Source organism: Pelmatolapia mariae, linkage group LG16_19 (assembly GCF_036321145.2).
Source record: "Pelmatolapia mariae isolate MD_Pm_ZW linkage group LG16_19, Pm_UMD_F_2, whole genome shotgun sequence".
Classification (NCBI taxonomy): Eukaryota; Metazoa; Chordata; class Actinopteri; order Cichliformes; family Cichlidae; genus Pelmatolapia; species Pelmatolapia mariae.
In genome coordinates this window covers 51183878-51201254 of record NC_086241.1, presented here as the reverse complement: position 1 = coordinate 51201254, position 17377 = coordinate 51183878, and positions in this window count along the sequence as shown.

The window sequence follows — 17377 nt, the reverse complement described above, 5'->3', positions numbered from 1 at the left end:
GCATGTCCCTGTCTACAAATAATTGTCTTTGCCTTAGGTTGGCCCCTTGTTGTCTGGACAAAGCCGGCTGATTAGAGTCCAGATGATAAAGATAAGGAGTCTGACTCAGATTAGATAAGGCAAAACCAACAGCCACGCTAACTAGAAGGACTGGTTTCCTGGTGGGAAAATTTTCCCAACACATAATTTATTTGTGCAACAGTACACAGACTTACACCTAGACTGGGAAAAAACATCTTATAGTCAGAGAAGAGCAGAAGAAAAATGATCACAGTTTGATTTGTGTGCTCTTTTGCAAAAAATTTTATTTATTCACTGAATTAATCGTTGAGGAAAATAAGACTGGTAAAACTGAATGTATATCAATCAAGTAAATTTTATTAGATCAGATTTTATTACATTTATAGTTTTAAATAGCATTTAGGTAAAAAAAAAAACATGGGAAATTTACACATAATCAAATAATTTAAAGCCAGCATTTTGGGCATAAATATATTGGGTAAAAATTAAACACAACAGCTTAGCTTAGCCTGGCAAATATGTCACAGTACAGAAAAGCTATATGCTATATCAGCGGTCCCCAACCCCCGGGCCGGTCCGTGAGTCATTTGGTACCGGGCCGCGAGAGTGAGACTCGGGTGTGAAATGTATGGTTTTCAGGGTTTTTAGCGGTTTTTAGCGTTATTTTGTTATCGTTTTTTTTGTTAACTCGGTTTTCCTGGGTCTTTTCACGTGTGTTATGAATAAATCTTCTTTTTTTCGGTACCGGTACTAGTTTTATTTTGTTGTATTTATCCGCGACACCTTAAAGGCCGGTCCGTGAAAATATTGTCGGGCACAAATCGGTCCGTGGCGCAAAAAAGGTTGGGGACCGCTGTGCTATATGACGCATGGCTTCCCTATACCACACAAGTCCTTTTCATACCATTTTAAAACATATCTTCCCCATTATTAATATTTACAGGCTATCCAAGTTTGTGTCCATTTTGTTCTTTGGTGAGGCAAATTCTAACACTAATTACAAACTAGCATGCATTACACCAATCAAGCTAGCTAGTGCTAGCTATCAGCTAGATCCATACATAGTCACTTTGGGTGGTGTTGTATGGTTTCAAACACTATTTAAGAAGGTAGTTTGTTACTCCCTGTTAAGAAATGGTGTGATGGGACATTCGCTTCTAGAAAAAAGAGCCATTTATACATCTGCGTATACATTTAATAGCAGTAGGGTAGCTTTTTCTAAGGTTTGTGCTAAGCTAACTGGCCTAGCTTTGAAGTTGTAGTTTCCTAGTCTTCATTCCAATATGCCTGTGGTATTCTCGTTAATCGATTGGTGTCCTATAAATACACACACATGCAGGTCGGGACACACAAATCACATCTCAGGAATTTGGAGAGGCACCAACAACGAATTGCTGACTCTGTAAGCTCATCGCAGGATTTATCCTGAGATGAGGTCTTTACCTCGATAATGCAGTGAAACAATCCCTCAAGTGATAAGCTGTAATTTAGTGAAATGTACAGCTGCGGTTCATCCTTCTCCACATCAGCTCAGAGAGGAAAACGTCTGGCGTCACATTGGGTTTGTCTTGGCAGTCTTTTTGACAGAGCTAATGGATGTTTTGGCCTCGCGCGAAGGTTGCACATGTTGTTTTATGCTTAAATGTTTGGAAATACATTACAAATGCAGAATGTTGATAGATTAATTAGGTTATTCAGTTGGATGCAGCGAAGAAACAACAATGAGTCTTTCTTTATGCTCAGGGTTTGCTGGAGAGCCTACGGGGTGCGGGGTTAGTGAACCCCCGAGTAGATCTTCACAGCATGTTCAGTGAGTCTAAAAGTAATCGCTTTTCCCCTTAACTCTGTTTTTGACTGAAACCAAGGACAGAGTTTTGAAGATTGAGGTTTTTTTCCCAGAAGTTGTTTTTGTTTACGGATGTTTTCACTGCAGTGAAACATTTCAAACACAGCGTTCCCGTCCATGTGTTCCTGTGTGGCACACTGTTCCTCTGTTTTTTAAGGCGTGTAATTGACAAGTTGGTCTTTTTGAAAGGCTCAGGGAATGAGCGGGGGAGGAGAATGATTGTTTTTTTTACCCAGCTCCATACCCCTCCATTTTTGTTTTTTCAAGTTTCCAGTTTCACCCGACTTGTTTCCGTCAGGTTTTATTCATGACCTCCATCTGGAAATAATATAACTTCATGAAAACACGCCATCAGCAATTTTTTTCGAGAACACTAGTGCGTGCACGTGTGTGTGCGTGCATATGTGCAGGGAAGGCGACATTAGGGCTTCTTCTGCTGGGTTCAGGCTCTACTGATGCGACGGTGTTAGTTCAGTGAAAAAGACGTCTGTGACTAAGCTAAGAACCAAAGCCTCCATCATCCCCACTTAAAATCCTAGCGCGATGCATTTGTGGTCTGGCCAAAAGTCTTTGATTCAAATGCAAAGTTAGTCATCAAATGTCAGAAACCACAGCTGCTGGGAGAAATTACGTGTCAGGAAAGGTCTCTGGCGAAATGTTTGACCTTGGCTCAGACTAAAAATATGCATTAACCGACTGAAAGCCTGCATAGTTCTGCAGGAAAGAAGATCTGGCTTGTGTTTGAGTTGCTCGCCGGAGCATATGCTTGCCCGTGACTGGGAAGATAGAGTGGATATTCACTCGACTCCGGGCTCACAGAAACGCCTCTGTGTCTGTCTGCCATTTTGGCCGTGGTACACACAAGACTGGCCGGTCACACCTGAGAGCCTCTGAAGAGTAGCCAGACATTTAGTCGGCCTGTCCCGAGCACAGAGGCGTCTTAGTTTGCAGGCATATCTAACTGTCGAGCTAACTATTTGTCTGTCTGCCTGGAGCCGATATGATCTCTTTTAGAGCCATAATGGCTTTAGCAGGCCCTAAAGGAGAGAGAGCAAGTAGGTGTGTGTGAGGAGAGGTTTTCATTTCTGCCTGTCTGCATTGGAAGGGGGGGTGTGGCTGGATCATGTTTTAAAAGCCCCGAAGTTAACCCCAGTCAAAAGGTTTATGCCTACCACTAAAGCCACAGAGACATCTTGAAAGCTCTAATAGCTTCGTGTTGTATCCAGTGACATCTCCACAGACCTGCTGCACAGCTTTCAGGAGCGTAGCAGAAGTGCTGGATTTGTTTGTTTCACGATGGGTAGCTGACTTTAATCAGCGTCTGTCCATATTTATTTAAGGTCTCTGAATGTTTGCGTCAGTGTGGTGCTATCACAAAACCCTCCTTCATTATGAGAACCCCACATGTTTCCCTGCCCTGCATTCCCTCCCACTATATCACAGCAGCAGTCTGGGTCATTTTTCTTTTGAACTCCCCCACACCCCCACCCTCCTCTCTTCCTCACCAGTCCATCCATCATACAGAGTCTGTGGAGCCTCCTTCCACCCCACCCGTCCCCCTTTTCTGTTGCTGCCCCTGCTTTCTCTCCGTGTTTGAAATGCTCCTTCGGGCCAAAACCTCCACAGCTTTGCTATTAATTTAGGCCTCCGCCGCTGTTGTTAAATTGTTCCACTTCATAGCCAACATAACTCCAACCCTGCATCAGTGTCCTCCTCCTGCCAGTCTTCCACGGCAACCGTCTTCTACCCACAACTGCTGCGAAGCATCTGGAGTTTCTGCCGTCTTTCAGCCTGGCTGAAACCTGAGGGCAGGGCTGCTCAGGATCAGGAACTGTGGTTTGTGTATATGTGTGTGTGTGTTTCTGACTACCACTGCTGTTCAAATCAAAGTGTCTGCCTTTTGTTACTTGCTCTGGAATCCCCTCCGTCACACCTCGGCTGTTTCTCCGCGGGGGGGCTGCTGCCCCCAGGCAGAGGAAGACTTCCTTCTTCCCAGTTAATCTTCCACCACAAATACACTGTGGACCCCCTCTGAGTCACAGGATTATAGACAAATTCAATTAATTAGCACATTCAGGACTTTTAATTTGTGTTCTGTTTTTCTTGTAAACTACAAACAAGGTTAGCCACTGACATGTCTCCATCATGAGATGCGAGGAATAGGGTTTAAAAGATGAAGTTAAAATATTAAAAGTAGCATTCTTTCTATCTAACTGTTGTGGGATTTATTTTTTTGTGTTTTTATTGCATAAGTAAACATATATATATATAATTCATGTCTTTCATTTAGCTTTGTATGTGTCTTGGATTCTTTGTGTCACAATGGTTCGGAGACAAAACCGGAAAGTAATTAAATTGCGTTTTTACAGAAATACACTATGATATGAATCAATTATAGATTAAAATTATGATGGGAAATAGAAGTGATTGTTCTCTGTGTTCAGCCCCGTGGAGAACAGGTTTTGTTTCCGAGTGCAGGTTGTTAAGAGAGCTGTGAATCCACAAGTCCCCAATTAGGGTTCTGCCCACACGGCCATAAAACAGTTAGTGGAATCATTTGGAGGCTGTTAGATTTAACACTATTAAGAGTTCATTAGTACCTGCACTCACAGCTACTGTAGCTATTGAAGCATCATTAACAGAGACACATTAAAGTAGTCTAGGGGGCCTTTTCGCCCAGGCCACCTTTTATCGACACCTGTGATAGTTCAAAAATCTAAGAAATGACATTTATTTTCAGATATAGTCGCAGTTTATTTTACTCTAACGTGCTGTTTTTAAACATACACTTACAGTGTGGTGTATTATAACACACATACTAAAGGGTTAAGTATCAGCAGTCACAATTAATAAGCAGTTCAGCAAATAAAAAATGTAATTGTTTAATTTTTTTTAATGAACATCAGTCTGAACATCAGTAAACAGTAGTGAATATTAGAACATGTGATGTGCAAATGATACACAAAAAATAATCTGCACACAAAACATTTTAAAAAATTGTGGAGAGTTTACATTTATGATCTAAAGCAATATTAATATTAAAGTGTTAGAGAATATTATGTATTTTTATTATTATAAATTTGGCAACAAAAGATTATGATCACATCCGGTGAAGTAAAAGGAGTAGTAAATACAGCTTAAAGACAAAAAACTGCAGTACAGTTACTGAAGATGGATTTACTTACAAGTTCAGATCTAATTCATTATTTTTAAATTCACATGGTTCAGAGTACCTACTGCTATCAGTATTCAACATTTTGCTGGCTGGCTCGATTTAAAAAGGTCTTGGCAGAAAATCAACATAAAGGATCTGATTGCTTTAACGGCCACGCCTTAAAGTTTACTTGTCTGATACCTGAGAAGGTCAAATCTCATTAATAATCATCTGAAAGAATGAAACGTTATACGTCTGAGGCTCGCTGTGAGACAAAGAGTCCCGGGCCATGAGACGTTTTACTGTCGAGCCTTTAAATGAATATTTAGTTACCCATTGCTGCTTCTCCATGCTTGCCGGTTGCTCCTGATTGTTTGTTTTACTGTCACTGCCTTTTTATTCCAGCAGTTTACATTACATCCTGTTATTTTCCTAGTTTGTGCCCCCATTACTGTCACCATTACTAAAATAACACAGCTGAAAATCACCGCTTGTGTGTGTTTTCCTGGATTTAAATGAAGTTAAAATCTGGGTTTTTCAGACTGTTGACATTTGTTGCTTGCAAAGAGAGTAGGTGCTTCATCAAACAGGTGGCCTGTCATCATTGTTCTCACTGTAATTTAGTCGTAATTATCAAGTAAAAGCGAGCCTCTAACTGTACGGTAATGCAGGTTTATAGTTACCAGGCTATTGTAGGGGTCACACGTCCTTTAAATGTCCTGCTTCTCCCAGTAACCTGGTTTCTTGTGTATATGTGCCGTTGCCATGCAGTTAATACAAGATGCAGGCTGAAAACTTGTATTAAACTGCTTTACGGTGTAATTAAAGACAATCTGGGCACCAGTCTGACATTACCTCAGCAACATTTATTACATGCGAGTAAAACTGCGCTGCGGTGGCTGGTTCACTTTCTGTTTGCCAGATCTCACGGGGGGTCAAGAGGTCTCTGTGGGGTGAAGGTTTAGGTTGTGTTTACAAAAAGGCCTTCAAGCTCCTCTGCAAACAAGAGCTGGAGATCAAACAGCTAAGCTGGTCCCAGTGTGAATGCTGGGCTGCTGGGCTGTGGGGAGGGCGGTGGGGTTACTGACAGGTCTGGTGGACAGATAACAGAGCAGGAAGCCCTCTAACATCTCATCCCCTGTGTTCTCTCAAATTCTCAAGATAACCCCGGTCCCCTGGCACTTAATCCTAACCTTTCTGACACTGGTTTTGCTGGAAAAGTCTTCCATCTGACCCACACTTAATCACATGCTGAACCTTTCCCTCTTGTTAATCCTCCCAGTCAAGTGACAAAGGGTCAGCTGAGTAAGCCGAGAAGTAATTCAGAGCTAAAAGTGTGGAAAGGCTGGCAACGAATTCAATAAAAGCTGCAGGCAAGTAGGCCGGTAATTCGTGCAGCATTATGAAGTGTCTGGCAAGCACTTTTCTTTGTCTCCTCCATCACAAAAGGATTTAAAACAAAGGGTGAAAGCTGATGTGGATGATCGGTAGCCCAGCTTTTACTTTCCTCTTGTCTAGTTTGTCTCTTCACGTCTTGTCTGGCCACAAAAGAGAGAACTAGTTTTCTGCTTCCTGTCTGCCTGTATTTAGTAAAAACAGAGTAAATGGAATTACTCATTAACTTGGCCTCAGACTTATTTATAGGAAACAATACGCAGCACTGACTGAGTTTATGTTTAGCTGTCAAAAATGCAGTCTTGAGGAGTCACTTGATCCTGGAATTTGCTTGGTATCCAAGCTGCTTGAGGAGCTGGGAGCAACACAGGGTTTCTCCATACAATCCTCAATGAGGCAATACTGCCCTCTGCAGGAAAGAATAGTGACTACTGCCAAAAATGCTGAGCTTTTCTGCCAGGCCTGGGCAAACCTGTCTCTCAAGGGATAAGAAGTTTACTGAAGGGTTTCTGTTACAGGCTGGAGGGATGAGGAGAAAAGCACACTGGAAAACAAATGTGGCTCTGGTTATTTCATAGGGAGTTTCTTAGGAAAATGCTTAGCCTGCCTGTTTTGTCGGAGGCAAAGTGAAACACAACTCTTATCTTTTTTAATTTTAATGATTACATGTGCTTGTGGTAGAAAGCCTATGACATCATAGCTCAAAGGTCTGTCATATCTAAGAGAAACAGTATCCCAAGTGAGGGCTGTAGTTACAAATTTAGTGTCCAATCGCGCGGTGTCCGATGTTTGACTGGCATATCTAAGGGCCACTAGCCAGATTGGGAGCCAGAGGGAGAGAGTGAAAGCAGACAAGGCGATAGAGAGTCTTAGAGTGAAACAGTCTAAGAGATAAAAGTAGAAAGCAAAGAGCTGGACCACACATTGAAGGAGGCACAAATAGAGAAGAAGCAATCAGCTGCTTACACTAACTGACCAGGGAAGACGCTGTCCCGATCCTCTGTGGCCATGTCTGACTGTGAGGGGCTACCTATGGGTAAGAGGAACCTGAGTCTCCGTGACGTTTGCACGGGAATGTTTATGCATGTGTTCGAGAGAGATATATGAGAGTGCACATCTGAGACGTGCACATCTTGCAGGTCTGGAAATTGGATTCTGTATCATCTGCATTTGCTTCTCTGTTTTCTTTCACTGTGTGTACATTTGAAGGAAGGGAAGGATTTGGGGAGGGGAGGAAGGGGGGGGGGTGTGGGGGAGCAAGTGGGAGGGGAGGGGTGGGTGTCTTTCTCAGCCCATCCTGTTTTAGTCTAAACCCTCTGCTGGGACAGCTCACCCAGCAAGTATTCAACTGCAGCGAGGAGCCGGTTCAGCTCGAGGCCTTATATGGAAACTTGGATTGAATTCCCTTTTGGTTTCATCAAAATAATGCAGAATGACTGCCCATAAGTTTTAATGTGAGATGTGCAAGGAAGGAGAGAGAGAGAGGAGGATGAAGGTCAGGTTGGATTAAGGCAGGGAAGTCCCGGCAAAGCTGCGCATTTTGTCGGTTTCTCCAATTCTTCCTGTGAGAAGGATGTTTGGATACACCAGTGCTACATGTGTGCCACAGCATTAAGCTAAAGGTCATTTTGTGCAAGTGCAGCCAAGCTAAGAGAAGAGATGAGGCCTTACTGCTTCCAACAGAAACAATCAGTTATAAATAGAAGCCTTTCCCCTTGTCTGGTCCTTTCACTCCTGCACTCTCTCACTCATGTTTCATTCTCACCTCTGTCTACCCCCCCCCACACGCCCCCATTCTCACTGTGAGCCGTGCATGACTCTTTCTTCGGTGTAATTAAACGCGACTCAGCAGAATGAGAAGCCTTTGAAGTCGGCAGTTATATAAACTGCAGCTTTGAGACGAGCAGCCAAGATTTTTTGTGATTGTGTTTAATGAAGAGCTGACCACGCTGTGGCCACGCCTCCTTATCCTATGATATCATTCCCTATTGCATTTGCCAGGAAATGGCAATGGCCCTTTCTGTCCTGCTGATTTCATAACTCAATAAAATTCCATAACTTTAAAAGGCTTCTGCTGCAGATTTATATTTCCAGCTTTACACTCCAGTTTTTATGCTGTTTAAAACTAATGTGCTCGGCACGTGCATATTAAGTTCGTTCATTCATTCCAAACACGGCAATGACTCAGATGTTTTGCACAGGATTTAAACCTTTTATCCACACAAACTGTATCTTTTTGAAATCTTTGCAGTGCAATTTTTAGGTTTAGTTAAACATGTGTTTCGTATTTTAAGCAGCCTGTTTCAAGAGCAGATGTTTGTGTGCAAAGATGACAAAACAATGGTGCACGCATGTCTGGGAATGAAGATGTTATCTGTAGGAAGTGGTGTTTAGGAAACAGCACTTGGAGAAATAAACAGTTTGAAACAGCAGTTCAGTTTTTGTAAACAAACTCCTTAAAGAAATGCACATTATGTATTCATGCCTGAGTAATATCACATGTGTGCATTTAAAGTATGGCTTGTACTGATAATTAAAATGTATTTCTTACTCCTCATTAGTTAGTTTTGGGGACACCATGGACCTGAACCTTGTGGTCATCTTGTTGCATGTTATCTATGTGCATGCATGGGTTTTCTCACGTAGGCGTGTGTGGCAAACAACCACACACTCTCACATCCACAACAAAAAGTCAACACACAACAACAGTCTGACTCTATTAGATGGTCTTGTGACATATTAAGGTTGTATCTTGCTTTTTTGTCCATAGCTGGGCCATCTCTTGGATTTATGTAAGCATCTTGCTCATGCTTTAAAGTGAAGTTTAACTATATAGTGTAGAAACTACATGATATGCAGAGAGGGTAGATTAAATTGTTCATATCACGTTCGAGTGAAGTAAGTCAATAATACAGCAATGTTAAATCTCGTGACACCGCACGTGATTTCATCTCGCGCGCTTTGGATCGTGGCTTGAGGAAGGCATGCATCTCAGTCAAGTCGAACATCACCCAATTTCCTTTTTTGGGTATACCGAAAAAAGGAAATTGGGTGGTTGTTACATTTACAAAAGTCTAACTTGTAATTTGAACAAAATAAGTTCATGTGTCTATGGTGAACGTAATTGTAAATGTATGAAATTCAACAACTTAATTTGTTCTTGTTGAGATGATCTGATACAATCTAGTAAGAGTGGTTAGTTGCTGAACTCATGAAATTCACAAGATCACATGAGATTTCAAACTGCAGGAAAATCACTGGAGTTATAAGAGGCAGACAACTACACCCACACATCACCTGCATGCTATCGCCATTTGTTGTGGTTTAACCTGTCAAGGACAAAAACGTACTGAAAATTCTGCATCAAGCCTTGAAATCATAGCTTTCCTGCTTTTGTTAAGCTGTTGCCTCACAGCAAGAAGGTCCTGGGTCAAATCCCCATTCTGGCTGATTTGCAGTGGGTTCTCGCTGGGTATTCTGGTTTCCTCCCACAGTTAAAAGTCATGCAGTTATTAGAGTTAGGTTAGTTGGTGATTCCAAATTGCCCATGAATGTGAGTGCAAATGGTTGCTTGTCTCTATGTGATGGACTGTCCAGGGTGTACCCTGCCTCTTAACCTATCACTTTGGGGTTATGCCGCAGCCCCCCTACAACCCGGATAAAGATAGGAGGATGGTAGTAGTTAATCCATTCAATTTTTATGTAAACCAGACTCTAGACTTTGTTGAACATTGTGTAATATGAAGACAACATGTAGTATTTAAGTGACCAAGTACTATTGGGGTAAAAGTTATTGAATAGTGTTGGAATAAAATGACAAAATTGTGAAGGATTAAAATATTCCAAGAGCTTACTTCATCTAAACATGTTTCAATCATCCACTATTGAATTAAGTAAATTCAACATGTTCTTTTTTTCAGTGTATAACAACTAAGATGAGGTACTTAATGCAGAATTAAGTGATACTGCCGTCACATGTCAAAATGTCTAATGAAAACAGTCCTCGTGTTGCAAAGTGACGCAATCACAAAACATAGCAGCTGATAATCAATTTGATTTTCTTATGTGAATACTTGCCAACAATGTGTGTGTGTGTGTGTGTGTATGGGGGGGGGGGGGGGGGGGGGGGGGTAGTCCTACTACTGTCCTACAGGTGGCAGTATTGGTATGCTGAATGACTGGCTGTGGTAGCGGTGATAGAATAAAGGAAAAGCAAAGGGCCATAAAAGGTGGCGAGTTCAGCCCCGTTTTATGGGGCTGGGAAAGTGAAATAAAATGGAACAAAGAATACACCTGAAAAGCAGCTCCGGCTGCTGTGTGTCACCTAACTGAGACTTTTGGGGACAGAAATAGAAAATGACAGAAAATGTTGAGCATCCAGCCACATTAGATGCTGTATACCTGGACGCTCTTGAGTGTGCATGTCTTGGTGGGGAGTGGGAAGCTTGTTAGAGTGTGTGTGTGTGTGTGTGTGTGTGTGTGTGTGTGTGTGTGTGTGTGTGTGTGTGTGTGTGTGTGTGTGTGTGTGTGTGTGTGTGTGTTCGGAAATGCAGATGACAGTTGAAGATGGCGTCATGCACGACTCCCTGACGTCAGACCTCCATCTGTGCCCTGAATATGAGGACAAGTGGCTCTGCTGATGTGGAACCTTTTTCTTGGTTCATTTGTCATGTGGGCTTTGGAGCAATGACCTGCAGTTCTGACTGAGTTTGCTACTACGAATTACCATAAATTCTCAAGCAGAGACTTACTTTAGCCGAGGTTATTTAAGGCTGAACTGAAGAAGAACTGTGATGCTGTGACTTTAAAAGGGACAGGAAAGGATTGACCGGCAGGTTCAGCGAAAAATCATTCGATTCAAGACCAATGAACACAAAAGTTGTTACAAAAAAACGCAGAGTGGAAAGGCAGACATCAGAGAGTTGTAGTATACGGCTGTTGAGGGTGGTGCATGAGCGAAGAAGAGAGAAAGAGAGAGCCAGAGTTGGTTGTTCAGGAAATGGGGGGAGGGACTGGATGGGTGTTTCAGCGGCCGAGTCAGATTTGATTAATGTTGTCGTTGCTTGAGAGAACACACAGCTCTGAACACTCTTGGATACACAGTGTGTGTCCATATTACGCACCACAGCGCTGCTGGGTTTTCATGGTGGTGATGAGGTGGATTTAGATTCCTGTCCTTTAGATGAATGGAACAATTTTCACAGTAGTAGAAAGCCGATGAATTTCAATCCCTCCCACTGACCTGCACGGGGCTCTTTTCTGATTTTTAATGGCCCCGCACGGCAACGGTTGCAAAGACTTTCATGGATTGCAGTCCATTGAATTACACCAATCCTGTTCTACCTCTGTGTCCGAATTATGCCTCATTAACATATAGATTAGATTTAGAGAAGTCAGTCTGGTTTATAAACCTTCTTTCCCACTTCCATACCATCATTAGTGTGAAGGCGACGGGGTCAGGCAGGGTTGGGGAGGAGGCGGGAAGAGGTATCAAAGGTTGACAAGAAGCAATGAAGGCTGAGGTAATACCCACAGTATGATTTTAAAGGGTGTCATGATGTTATGAATTTCATAACGTTTTAGCGGAAGATCAAATTCTCCTCTTTTCACACTTTTTTCCGCTCAGATCATCTGCTTTTTTCTTCCTGCTTTCAGCTCATATCAGTCCTCTCAAAGGTGTCTCAAAGCGTGTTTAGTGAAAATTCAATTCTAGGATCTCTATTGAGGATGCCTCTTTCATCCTGGAAGAAAAGCAGTGTCCTCTTTCAGTTTACTTATAGATCTTTCCTTTCATCCACATTAAGATTTTTTTCTTTAAAGGTTTTTCTTTATCCAAACTGAGAGTTTAGATATTGAAGGAGGTATAAACTGTGTGCGCTGTAAACCCCAAACTGCATTAGCTGTTCATCACGTTGATTACTCTAAACCAAAGGTGAGTTTTTCATCTTATGAAAACTTTAATCTACATCTGTATTTAACATAAAATTTATCTAAAGGTCCTTACTTATTTTTAAACTGTCTTCCAAACCTTTTCTCTTGTGCTTAATTGAGAGAAATAAAAAACACACAGCACTGATATGATGCTTATGTATACTGTACATGGTAAAAGCAATAATGACGGTATTTATGGTCTATATCCAAAGGTTCTGTTGGAGGTTATGTTTGTATAAAAGTTGAAAAGCACTTCCTGATTTTACAGCTGCAAACCATGAACACTTGTAAAGCTCAGCTCAGTGTCAGATTACACTGAGCTGAGTATTATTGTTGGAAAGCACTGATCAAGATTACATCTGCTGAACAGAAAATGAGACAGCATACATAAATACTTGTGCTCTATATGTTTGTTGCCCTATTAATATTTTCTTTACCTTTACCTTTCTTTACCTATATTTAAAGGTTAAAACAGATTGGCCTGCATTGACTGTAGCTCCAGCACAACATCTAGGCTTGCAGTTAATTTATTAATATAAATAAAATGCATTAACACTGACTAACAAAACACATCCACACAACTCCTACTTTCTTGTAAATCTGTGTAAATAAATGCGAGGCTCTGTGGACATTACAGAGACTGGCAGTGGATTTGAACATGAGTAATGCTGTTAAGAGTTCATGACGAAAGGAGTGCATTAAAACACAAGTGGTGACCCAGTTTTCCTGAATGGTAACATCATAATTTGGCACTGCCGCTGCTTGTGTGGCTCACAAGAGTGCACTATGCTGTGTGGCTGCTATTTGATTTAGCCATGCTCCTCTCTGTTATGTTTGCAACATTTGCGAGTCGACTGTCTTCAGAGGACAATTAGATGAAGTATTTAATTTTAGCAAAAGCAGATGGCTCCAATTGCTTACTGCAGGATATTCATCTCTAACAGTGTTAGCCACGCTAGCATCGTCACAGGAGGCACTGGTGTCTGTGGCATACATTTGCATACCGGTCTCTAGCTTCATGCAGTGATGATACAATTTCTATGGCAGGGGAGGAACTGCTTTATCGGGATAAGTAACTGTGAATGTGTGAAATTGTGTATTTTATAACAGTATATGTCCTCATAATCTATGTGATGCAGGCTTTTCTGGTTTCTCAAACAGAGCTGCTAACACTCTGGATTCCCCCCCTGCTGAATCTAGGTCACATTTCTACCACATAATTCATGATAACAGAAACTCTTAACAATGGCTCATCCTTGCAAATTCTTGTTGATCTGACAGGGTTAAACTAAACTATCTCTTATGCAGTGGAGCCAGTGGCTTCTCAGCAGACAGCGGACTGTCAGGTTCTTCCCACGTCGTGTCGGGCTGGACCTTGATAAATGAAACATCAGCTGAAATCACCGAGATATGCAGTACCATGTAGGCAGCCCTTGAAGCTAATAATGCCCGACACACGGGTACCATAGTTCATAATTAAGTGTCATAAAATATGTTTTATTCTGCACTCAGAGGCTCTTCTGTTAAGAATGTATTAGAAATGACAGCTTATTTTTTTTCCCCAGCATGTGGGGGATGATGTATTTTCAACAGACTTTCGGCTGATTTGCTATTCCCTCTCACACTCAATTTATCTCTGCTCCCATGCAGACAGTTATTAAGAAGAGTAAGCCTGTCAGTCACAGAGAGTAACCGCTCGTCATTTAGGTGCATCAGTGGCACCACTGATTTTAAAGGATATCAAACAGACCAAGATATTACAGTTCCTAGACGGGAAATTTGGATATTTCATTTCAAGAAAAAGTACACTACTAAAAAAAAAACATAAAGGAAATTTTTTTTAATCGAACTATAGCATCAAATCAGTTAAAGTTGTGGGATAGTGATCTGGTCATTAAAACAGGTGGTTTTACAGGTTGAGGCCACTGGAATTTTTGGTTTCCTCATCCTCCTTTCTGCCTGTTTTTTCACTAGTTTTAGATTTGACTAGGGTCAGTGTCACTACTGGTAGCATGAGGTGATACCTGGACCCTACAGAGGTTGCGCAGGTAGTCCAACTCCTCCAGGATGGCACATGTGCCATTGCCAGAAGTTTTCTTGTGTCCCCCGGCACAGTCTCAAGAGCAGGGAGGAGATTCCAGAGACAGGCAGTTACTCTACTAGAGCTGGACAGGGCTGTAGAAGGAACTTAACCCATCAGCACAGCATTGCCCAGCCTCATGTGGCGAGAGTATGCAGGCAGTTCCTAGAGGGTATAGGAATTGATACCATTGACTGGGCCCCACACTCACCTAATCTAAATCCAATAGAACACCTCTGGGACATAATGTTTTGGTCCATATGACACAACTTAGATTTTTGTTTTCTGGGGTTTTCCCGTTGAGATCTGGTGTGTTTCCAAAGTTTTCCTTTAGTTTTTTGAGCATAGAACGTAAAGTAAATTCATTGTTTTAATCTTTATTGTTTCTCTGTTTATTCGAAAAAGCCATGCTTGAGACTGTGCATGAGCAGCACTGCTAACATGCAGTTTAGCCAGTTTATACCTGCTTGACCACATGCTAACCCTAGTTACCATCTCGGTATGCCAACAGTTGCCATTAGCACAGCACAAAGCAAGGCAGGAGTTAAATCACTGTACGATTTAAAATGTGGTCGTGTTGATGGGACAAAAGAGCAGGTTATGGTTAAGCGATAGACTAAGACATCCTGAGGGAATTCTGAGTATCTGTTGAGGCGTTTGAGACTGTTATTTTCATTTCATTTGTAAACCAGCTTGTCACGCAAGAAGGACAAGGCAAGAGATTGTAAAAGTCATGACTCACATATTCATTCTCTGGCAACCATGAATGTCTGAACCACATTTTATGCGTGTCATCTCTCAGGCATATTTATGGCAGCGCACCAAAAGATTGCTTTGAAATGAAAACCTGCAGTATTTTGCTGTCACTTCCACTGTGGGATGATGAGTTAACACAACAGCTAAAGAGCCAATTGAATGTTCTCACAACCACGGAAGTAAATGAAAAACACTCGTTTCATGCGGAGGGTTTTATGCTCGCTCTTTCCTTTTGGCTCATCTTCTCCTTGGCACAAGCTCATATTGGCTGACCTTTGCTACCTGCTGCTACATTTACATTTTAGATTTAACACTTCTCCTCTTTCCATGTGAAAAAGTAGCTAGTCAACCTTTGTATATTTAAAAAACAAAGGATAGGTTAAAAATTGTACTTGATAGAGCTGGACTGTAATGTTTAACTATTATAGCTGGAACAACCCTTAAAGCTGCAGCCCAAAAACACAATCGCTAAGATGTGTGTATGGTCTTTAGCTGGCCAAAAAAATCTGGGAAACCTGATCCTACATGTGTCCATAGGCTTTGTTTAAACTCTGTGTTTATATAAATCAGTGGGAGCCCAGGTTGGAATAATTTGTGGTGTAAAGCACAAAGCAGCCCAATAACCAGGACAGACACACAGATGGTGGCTGGATCATGCAGAGGATTGACCTTGTTTCCTCTTCAGCTCTGGATTTGATTGTGTATAATCCTGGCCCACTGACAGACTGACTGATCATCTGTTGATAAAAAAAAATGTCAGCAGTTTCTTTTTTCTTTCTGAAACAAAAATAAGTTTTAAAAAATGAACAGCACGCTAAATGTTGAATGTGACCTTCAAGTGCCTCATGGGAACAAAAGGAGTAAAAACAGAGCCAGTTGAGAAAGCAATGGAGAACTACAGGCCTGATGCCAAGCTGCCAAGTTAAAAGTGCTTTTAAACAAATGACGCTAACCCCTGTTAAATGTATCATGCAAAGAAAGTTGAGCATGTGCTTTAAAACTACCATGCATTCCCCTAATTTTCCACTGAACTACCATGTACCCAACAGTATAGTATTATTATGGAATAAAAAGAAAGTAAGGATAATTAAAGAAAGGATTAAAGAAAAAGCAGTAGCAATAAGAGTAAATCTGTGGTTTATGCTTTTGTTTCTTGGCCACTAGGGGGCAATAAAAACAGCAGACCACAACACAAAGGTATCATCGCTTTTTTAAGCTGTTATGGCTAACAGGTAAATAACACTTAATTCCTTACACATCCAGCTAATGGCATAAAGCAAAATGTTGGCACATATTTTGGAGTTATGTTTCTCACCACATGATGATTGTAAGTCTTGTTTTCACCTTTTTGGCTCAGTTGTTGTTCTCCACCAGCTCCTGTCTGTTGAGCTACTAACTCTCGCTATGGCTTCCAGTTGATAAACGCAACTACTGACAGAACAGGCAGTAGAAAACATAGAGCCACTATATCTTTTTACCCACCAGCTTGTTATAATGCCTTGAAAAGAGCGTTTTTGTGTTTTGAAATCGGACGTGATGAGGGGTGGCTAAGACTGTGCACCAGCGTGCTTTTTATTAATAACAAGTGAGTCTGTCCTAGCGAATCCTCCTTCCTGTCTCTAATGATGATCAGAATTCATGTGTTCTAATAATATATTGTTTTATTCAGTATAACTTTTTAATTTTTGCAGCTACATGTGTCACCCCCTGCTGGCCAATAAATAGAATACAGGTTTAAGACAATTACACAGTGGCTTCATTTTTCAGACCCAGAGGGCTAACTTCTACACAGTTTATGAAGTGTAGCCACTTAAAAAAAAAAAAAAAAACATTAACTAAAAATATTTAGCTGATAAATCCTCCTGTTTGTCAGGTTTTGTTGTTTGCATGTCTAACTGACTGCACAGATTGTGTGTTTTAGAGGCCATGCACACGCAGTATTTGTTAATAGAAGCGGAATAGCCTCACAGTAAGTGCAGCACTGTCCCGCTTGTCTTACAAGTGGTTCACTGATGGGCAGTGAGGGTGGGAGCAATGGACTGAAAAGGGATGGAGCAGCAGCACCAGCACACTTCACCACCTGCCACCCTCTGAGTTGTAGGTGGGGTCAAGAGCCCCATGGGGCAGGATTTTGGAGGGAATATACTCTCCTCTGGCACAAGCATATGCACAGAGAGACAGATACACATAAAAC